A 9,838-nucleotide genomic window follows, 5' to 3' on the forward strand; every position below is an offset into this window, starting at 1 on the left:
AAGCAGAGCCGCCACCCCTTCTCCTCACCAGCGATTCCCCCCCTCCAACCGAAGCCCTCACCATCCCCGACGCCCTCCTCCCTCAACGTCGAGCAGCCCCGTCGCACCCCCGCGTGCTCCTCCATCTCCGACGACAAGTGCCGCCGCCCGCCTACTCCTTCTCCTCCGTCAACGCCACTGCCTCGACCCACGACCCGACCGCCTGTCTCCGCGACGACATCCGACACCGCCCACAGCCGCCACCGAATCCCCTCCCCTCCCTTGCTCACCACCACCGCGAGCAGCCACCACGACGACCGCCTCTCATCTTCACACGCCTCCAGTCCACCAGCGCCAGCGCCTCCACCGACAACTTAGCTCCACCAGGCCTCGACCACCAGATCCAATTAACCTCCATCAAATGAGAGTAGCTCGCCAAATGGCCCCCATCAACACATGGGCGGTTATGAAAGACAGGCTCAAAGAGAAGTTTCAACGATTAAAATTTTGTTGAGTTCCTCATTTAAATTACATCTCTAAATTATTATCAATTATCTGCGGTCCTAATTACAATTGGTGAGATGTGTGATCTGCTGACTCTACAATTTACTGAATTTTGATATTGAGATTCGAACATTAGAGCATCTCCAAGGGATCCCTTGGATATCCCTTAATTTAGGGGGGACTTTAAGGGAGGGGTTGGTTCTCTCATCTGGTTTAGAACTATACGTGCAATTTAACTCAATATTAAGGAGTCTTGAATTGATTTTTCCTACATTTTCGTGAATTAGTTGGTGAAACATTACGAAACTTTAATTAAATTGTTGATCTCCTGAATACACACACGTCGTTTCACATCATTTCGGTATCAGAGCACGGTTAGGTAGGAAATTTGCATCATATTTAGCTTGCATTTATTCTGTCTACAATCGCAGGTGAGATGTGTGATCTGCTGACTCTACAATTTACTGAATTTTGATATTGAGATTCGAACATTACCATCAGTAACTTGAATTGCGTTTGATTTCAATAAGTTTCATCTGGTTTAGAACTATACGTGCAATTTAACTCAATATTTAGGAGTCTTGAATTGATTTTTCCTACACGATCGTGAATTAGTTGGTGAAACATTACGAAACATCAATTAAATTGTTGATCTCCTGAATACACACACGTCGTTTCACATCATAAAGTCCTTAGGTCATGTGGATGATAGTGGTTCTCATGTCAATTAATGTGCAATGGACCATTTCATTGATGGGCTGCGACGTTAATAGGCTTGCTGATAGCGACCACATCAAATGATCAAAATGATAGGTATATCTCCATCATCTACTCCATATTGTCCATACCGGCACTGGTCCGTAGACTCTAGTTGCATGCCATGGCTTTTGTATGACGTATGTTATGTCCCTTAAATGGCCACCCTCGATTGTATTTTATTTTCTTCTTATCTCCGTGTACATAGATATTTACAGTTATCTTGGCAGACAAACTTTCTCTTGTACAAATATTGAAGTCATCATGGCAAATGAGCTTTCTCTTGTACAATCATTTTCTCTATCCATTCTTATACATTTTCACCAAAAATGGAGCCTGTAACCTGTAGATTCTGTTTGATGGATTTTGTCTTGTATATAGTATTTGAATGTTTATAATAGCATGTGATTATTATAGTTATTTGTGTTTGTGAGTTATATTTCCTGCTTCTAGCTCACATCACGTTTTGCATGTGCCTGTCTATCTTACCTCTTTCTCTGTAAATGAGTGTACATAGATTATTCGTCTCTATTATGTATTGCAGTTACTTATGCATCTGAATAAGGCTTCCTTTTGGATACTTCAGTTATTTTCGGATGTCTTCTGTTTTCTTTCAGACATCAAGATTAAAATCATCTTCATAAATAGCATTCTATTACCTTACAGGTCATGGCTAGAGATATCCATGCTAGAGCATCTAGCATAGATGCTTTAGGGGATTCTGCTGGTGTCTTTGTCCAGCCAATCTTCATTCACGACGGTAATGAAAAAATGACCTCATATATAATGATAATAAATGAACAATTCAATACGAGTCCTTTGTGAAAATTTTCATTCCTTTTAGGGGATACAAGTGAGAAAGTTGGTGTGCCACAACAGGTGGAAAGACAAGGTTCTGCCACATTATATGTGGAAGAACAAGGAGGAAGTTATCTCAGATGTGGAAGAATCTGTTCAGCATGGCATTTCAAAGTTCCACTTATTCACGAAGCGTTCTGAAGAGGTAATCTCTCTAACCATATAACGGTTTTTTTCAGTATATGTTCATCAAATCGTAGGTAACCTTAAACTTGCCATCGGCCAATTTTAATTGCTATTTTCCCCTCTAAATTGTATGATTGTATTTAACCATCAATTTTACTCAGTCAAATTGATGTTAAAGTTTTTACCCTCCATAGACAAGCCAAAGGGCAAGAATCCTCTGTTCTTTTCCTCTTTTGACTTGGCTGTCTTTGCCTCTCTATCTTTCTCCATCTTAGGGAAGACAAATCTGTTCAGAAGATGAGGAGACAGGACTAGGAAGGGGACTGTGGAGCTGTCAGGGCCTGCATTTTCTGTTGGGGAATAAGCCATGTAATATTATGGCATCTTAAACAAATGCACATGGATGTATCCTGGTCCTCAACTAAACAATAGTCAATCATTTTGCATCATGACTGTAGCCATGAATACATGGGAAATGTGCAAATACTCTGATAGGTTGTCTAATGACTGGGTTGCTTAGCATCATAACCCACTGTTGTAGTTCTTCAACATTTTAATATCATATCCTCAAATTCTGTAGATGTTATGAATTCTACATTTATGACTAAGAATATGCAGTGAGAGATGCTATTACCTGACTGGAATAAAATAGATCCCTGTAGCATAGCATAAGGTGTAATGCCTTTAAGTGAGAATGCACTGGTAATCACGCTTTGGACTAAATATCAGAAAATGTACAAATGGGAATACCAGTGGGAAGTTGTGACAAAGGAGTAGATGCCGAGGGTGAGTTGGAGTTATGGCAGAGTGGGTACCCCACTGCTTAAGTCCGAGTAACTCATTTGGAGATTGGTGGTTTATGGTTGGGAGAAGAAAAAACAAATGAAAGAGGGAAAGAAAAAAATGGGCAAATTAGCCATTTTTTTAAAAGAACTAATTCATTTAAGCAGAATATTTAATTATATTCTCTAACAATTAGGATGGGGGGCAAAATTGAGGGTACAATTTGGAGGATGAAATTGCTATTACTAGTTGGAAGGCAAATTTGAAACTATCTATGATTTGAGGGGTATATCTAATCTAATCTATCTATTTATTATTTTAGTATAATATTTATAATTATTATTGTCCTAAAAGCACATTCTGTGTTATAACTTTTTGTCCCAGTAATACCGTCAAAATCGCGTGTATAATTACTGAAATGTCCTTGGTATTATTACTAAGCAATACTATTGTTTAATTTCTAAAATAACATTTAATGAAATTATCATAATGGTAAGAGTTAAGTTTTAAGCTCAGTTTGTAACTGATTTCATTGAACGATAAGTTATGGAGATTTCATTGAACGATAAGTTATGGACCTAATTAACTAACTAGCAACACTTTCACCTTCCCTCTACGTAACAGCTCTTTCATCCCTACGCTATAAATATAACCACTCATTCCCTTCAACCCAACATGTCACCTACTTAGATAGATGTCTATAATTACACAATCAAAGCTCAATCTAAAATTTGGATCAAGGGTTTGATCAAGATGTGAAAGTTAGCGGAGCGGAGGTGGTCATTTTCCTTTGAAGGATTGAATTTGTGTATACAAGTGTTCGCGCAAGTCTATCACTCTATATTTCATTTATAATTTTGAGGATTTATTATTTTGAAATGATTCATGTTAGTGCGATTGTGATTACTATAATGAAATTAGAGATTGTTCTTTCTTTTGACTGGGATATCCAGATATGAAATTATTGTAGCTTTATTTTTCACTGTTGTATCAATTTAAAATATTTTGTGGGTTTTCTGATAGGAGTCTAAACTCATAGTTGATATGAAATGAACAAGTATTTAGTATTTTTTTTCGAGGCCTACATCATCCACGACATTCCTGATGTGACAAGAAAGGAATGAAGGCCGCAGCACCTCACACTTGATTTCAGTTTATACTATATCTTATTTCTTAATATACTGAGAAATATTTCTATATTACCATGCATGGATATAAAAAATACTTGAAGAACAAGCTGAGTTAACTATTATGACATAAGAAGGTTGCATCTTTCAATATCTTCAAACACAAGCTTCAGAAAAGAGAAAGATGCTTTAGTTAGAAAGACGCCGTCACATTCTAAGCAACTAAAGATTGAAAGTTTATATTTGAACTATTTAGGCCTATAGAAAGATTTCATGGAGTACAAATAATTCAAATAATAGAGGGTTAAATGTGTGATCAAATTGGAAACGTAACTCATTTGTCTGTTATCGTTGCTTTACGTTCTAGGTCACCGGTTTTGGCAATCTGAATGTAGAATCAAGTGCAAGCTGGAAGATGTAAACTGGATACCGTATAATATCCCAAAAGTTGATATCAAGTTGTGGATGAAATTGTTGGCTTGAATTGCATCAAATGAGTTTATAATTTACTCTTTGACCACTTTGCTCATATATGAGCCATAACAAGGGCCACTATTGGTTATGTTTGGAATTATCTCAATAACGGAAGTTTATTTTTTCTACAGATTGGGAGTATCCAGAAGCGTGATAAACTCATTGTTGACATTGTCGCCTTCCTAAAAAAATGTTTTCCCTTTGCGGTGAGTATATTCCATCTATTATAATTCTCTTGAGATTTACTAAAGCTCGTTATTGACTACGTTGAAACTACTTGAGATTTACTAAAGCTCATTATGGAGTACTCTCAAATTGTTTGACAAACTTCGATTGCGGATATAGAGTCACTGATGCAGCCAAGAAAGAACCGAGTATCTAAACCCTTACTCTTTAAGAATACCTTCTAATATGTTGTTCTTATAAATAATAATCATCATATCTATTGTAGTCATTTCTAATATTTAGAAAATTCTATCAATAGCAAATGTTATCTCAATTTCTCTTAAAACCTAAAGCACTGGTTATGACCTTCTTAGACTGTGACTAATTTTTTGAATGAAAATTTGTACCGAATCATACTTTTGTTCGTAAAGATATCGTCTTTAAGCCTGCCCAATATATTAACTTATGACAAGAATTTCTGATAGATACAATCTTCTCCTGGAAGTCGTGTAGTCTTAATTTCTTCGATGTGTAACTTTGCTATTTTTCTACGAGGGATACTTTTCCAAATAACAAGAAAGAGCGTTAGTTTAGTTAATCCATGTATAGTCACTCAAATAGCATTATGATCATTATTGTCCAAGGTACTATCACAAAGTGTACACATATCCATTTCTTTCTTGTGTCCACTCAAGAATGAATAACGGTTGTACTAAAAAAATGATCTATGTATTTCTACTTTATTTTGTCAATAAATCATACATTTGCATTCATATTCAACAATACTTTATTTCATATTCTTTCAATAATAGTTGATTCCAAATTGCCCTATATCCTCATACTTATGGGTACAATGTATCTAGCTTGAGATGAACTTCATCCAAAATTTCTTGTTTCAAGATGTATTCCATGATACAAATTCTTCTTTGTATGTTAGGATTCTATCTTTTAGACACCCAAGGACCATCTCCAAGTCTTTAACTACTTTCATTTGATATCCACATTCTCCTTTAATTTTTTCATCCCGAGTAAACTATTAGGCCTTGTCATAAAGTTCTGAACAAATATATTGGTTTATCTACTAAATTTTGGATTTCTAATTATCTGTTATCTCAAGTGATTCTTGTGTTTTATTTTCCCTCCCACTAAGCTCAGACTGTTGTTGTTTTAACTCGAAGAATTGACGACAACATTACCTTAGTAACCATACAATCACAATCCTTCAAATTATTCGTTCATCTTCTAAGCTCCATTTCTTTTGAGAATATATTACAACATTTTTCTAGAATAACATTTTTTTTTGAATTTTCAACTTTTAATTGCTAGGGTATTACAACATCAAATAACTTCCAACAATAAATTATATTGAACATTGTGTTTTTCGTTTGTAGTACTATGCCAGAGGGCCTTAGGCTACGCCTACAGTGAGTTTCTGTGCTAGTTTTTAAGAATCTTGAACCATACTACATTTCTCAAATACGTGGGGAGCTGACGTACAAGGGGTATACGGATGTGCAGATCCTTATGCATTTTGCAAGGTACACATTATAGAGGCTTGTCTATCTTGTTAAATATCTCCCGTATGATATAATTAATGACGTTTTTACTTTTTTATGAACAACTTTAGAAACTGTAATCTTATACCTAGACTAGAGGACGGGGCTAAGTATGAATTAGTTTGTTGTTAGTATTTTAATGGTTAAATCAATGATTGGGATATTACTAATTTGTTTTTTATGATTACATGTTGTAATCGGGCAGAGGAGAATGATGAAAGCATCATATGATGTGTGGTGGAGTACATTGAGGCCGGTGTTGATCGCTATCTTTTTCGTTTCCCATTATTCTCTTTTGTTGCTGCCCTACTTCTAATTTCTAATAGATACACCTACTTGTTAATGAATGTAGCTGAAATTTCCAACGACATCGGGCATCAGAAAGGTCATTACCTCATTGTTGGTTCGCCTGGCCGGAGTACACCTGAACATCTTCTTCGTAAGAAAATAACTCTAATTCCTTCAAAACTTGAATGTCCTTTTGTGATTCCTTCTATTTGCTTAATTGCGATTTTTCTATTACCAAGATTTTTTATTTTCGTTTCTGTTGGTGAATAATTTTTATTACACAATTGATGGTCAATTCACGTATAATCTTAATATTAGGTTTTTTCTATATTGGTCCTCAAATCTAAGCTATAATTAAATAAGTCCCCTAAATCTCTGATATTTTAATTAAGTCTCTCAAATCTCCAGCTTAGATTTAGGGGACTTATTTAATTATATCTTAGATTTGAGGACCAATATAGAAAAAACCTAATATTAAGATTATACGTGAATTGACCATCAATTGTGTAATAAAAATTATTCACCAACAGAAACGAAAATAAAAAATCTTGGTAATAGAAAAATCGCAATTAAGCAAATAGAAGGAATCACAAAAGGACATTCAAGTTTTGAAGGAATTAGAGTTATTTTCTTACGAAGAAGATGTTCAGGTGTACTCCGGCCAGGCGAACCAACAATGAGGTAATGACCTTTCTGATGCCCGATGTCGTTGGAAATTTCAGCTACATTCATTAACAAGTAGGTGTATCTATTAGAAATTAGAAGTAGGGCAGTAACAAAAGAGAATAATGGGAAACGAAAAAGATAGCGATCAACACTGGCTTCAATGTACTCCACCACACATCATATGATGCTTTCATCATTCTCCCCTGCCCGATTACAACATGTAATCATAAAAAACAAATTAGTAATATCCCAATCATCGATTTAACCATTAAAATACTAACAACAAACTAATTCATACTTAGCCCCGTCCTCTAGTCTGGGTATAAGATTACAGTTTCTAAAGCTGTTCATAAAAAAGTAAAAACGTCATTAATTATATCATACGGGAGATATTTAACAAGATAGACAAGCCTCTATAATTTGTACCTTGCAAAATGCATAAGGATCTGCACAACCGTATACCCCTTGTACGTCGGCTCCCCACGTATTTGAGAAATGTAGTATGGTTCAAGATTCTTAAAAACTAGCACAGAAACTCCACTGTAGGCGTCCTACGGCCCTCTGGCATAGTACTACAAACGAAAAACACAATGTTCAATATAATTTATTGTTGGAAGTTATTTGATGTTGTAATACCCTAGCAATTAAAAGTTGAAAATTCAAAAAAAAATGTTGTTCTAGAAAAATGTTGTAATATATTCTCAAAAGAAATGGAGCTTCGAAGATGAACGGATAATTTGAAGGATTGTGATTGTATGGTTACTAAGGTAATGTTGTCGTCAATTCTTTGAGTTAAAACAACAACAGTCTGAGCTTAGTGGGAGGGAAAATAAAACACAAGAATCACTTGAGATAACAGATAATTAGAAATCCAAAATTTAGTAGATAAACCAATATATTTGTTCAGAACTTTATGACAAGGCCTAATAGTTTACTTGGGATGAAAAATTTTAAAGGAGAATGTGGATATCAAATGAAAGTAGCTGAAGGCTTAGAGACAGTCCTTGAGTGTCTAAAAGATAGAATCCTAACATACAAAGAAGAATTTGTATCATGGAACGCATCTTGAAACAAGAAATTTTGGATGTTCATCTCAAGCTAGATACATTGTATCCATAAGTACGAGGATATAGGGCAATTTGGAATCAACTATTATTGAAAGAATATGAAATAAAGTATTGTTGAATATGAATGCAAATGTATGATTTATTGACAAAATAAAGTAGAAATACATAGATCATTTTTTTAGTACAACCGTTATTCATTCTTGAGTGGACACAAGAAAGAAATGGATATGTGTACACTTTGTGATAGTACCTTGGACAATAATGATCATAATGCTATTTGGGTGACTATACAGGGATTAACTAAACTAACGCTCTTTCTTGTTATTTGGAAAAGTATCCCTTGTAGAAAAATAGCAAAGTTACACATCGAAGAAATTAAGACCACACAACTTCCAGGAGAAGATTGTATCTATCAAAATTCTTGTCATAAGTTAATATATTGGGAAGGCTTAAAGACGATATCTTTAGGAACAAAAGTATGATTCGGTACAAATTTTCATTCAAAAAATTAGTCACAGTCTAAGAAGGTCATAACCATTGCTTTTGGTTTTAAGAGAAATTGAGATGACATTTGCTATTGATAGAATTTTCTAAGTATTAGAAATGACTACAATAGATATGATTATTATTATTTATAAGAACAACATATTAGAAGGTATTCTCGAAGATTAAGGGTTTAGATACTCGGTTCTTTCTTGGCTGCATCAATGACTCTATATCCGCAATCAAAGTTTGTCAAACAATTTGAGAGTACTCAATGATGAGCTTTAGTAAATCTCAAGTAGTTTCAACGTAGTCTATAATTAGCTTTAGTAAATCTCAAGAGAAATAGATGGAATATACTCACCGCATAGCGAAATGGACACATTTGGAGAATCTTTGTATTAGAGAGTAGTACAAAGCAGCACTTCATGCATCATATGAGGTTTGTTGCTTGTGATCTCGCATTATTGAGTCTATGCTCATTGTATCTCCCTCCTCTACCTTGCTTTCTTTGTATACTTGTGCACAAACCCAATCTCTCTTTATCTCACCGAGAGAATGCAACTATAAGTTCAGAAGCCCACATACTCTGCATTAATGTTGCTAGCTCATAATACTTACAATAATATCAAAGTACATGTAATTTTGTTATGACTACGAGTTCTCCAGTGAATAAGGTCTTTTTTTAGGTCATGTGTTAAGATGGTAACAATTACTTGATGTCTTTTATGCGAGGTGTTTGAGAGAAAAGGACAATCCGAAATTGTTGACCAATTCTTAAAGTGCTATAAGTTAAATCACCTCTTGTGCGCTGTCATTATAGTATGAGGCAATAGCTCCAGTTGCTAAAAGCTAGTTATTAACTCCCAATTTCATATTAACCAAAGTTTTGTCACATCTAAGACACATTGCTCATTTCTCTCCATGATATGCAATCATGAGCGCGGTGAAGAGGTTCTGAAGCTTTAAACTGGAACGTTAGTTGAGGCATGCAGCCACATTACAA

At 35.1% G+C, this 9,838-nt stretch overlaps 1 long non-coding RNA gene across 2 annotated transcripts; it reads left to right on the plus strand.

The window, feature by feature from the left end:
- LOC109832783 lies at positions 1,904 to 9,595 on the plus strand. 2 transcript variants are annotated; one of them, XR_002244983.1, is made up of 3 exons: positions 1,904 to 1,999; positions 2,084 to 2,242; positions 4,739 to 9,595. It is a non-coding gene; the product is annotated as an uncharacterized LOC109832783 (long non-coding RNA). The 2 variants fall into 2 exon arrangements; XR_002244982.1 differs by lacking the exon at positions 4,739 to 9,595 and adding an exon at positions 2,499 to 2,804.

The sequence above is a fragment of the Asparagus officinalis genome, chromosome 3 (assembly GCF_001876935.1).
Source record: "Asparagus officinalis chromosome 3, Aspof.V1, whole genome shotgun sequence".
NCBI lineage: Eukaryota > Viridiplantae > Streptophyta > Magnoliopsida > Asparagales > Asparagaceae > Asparagus > Asparagus officinalis.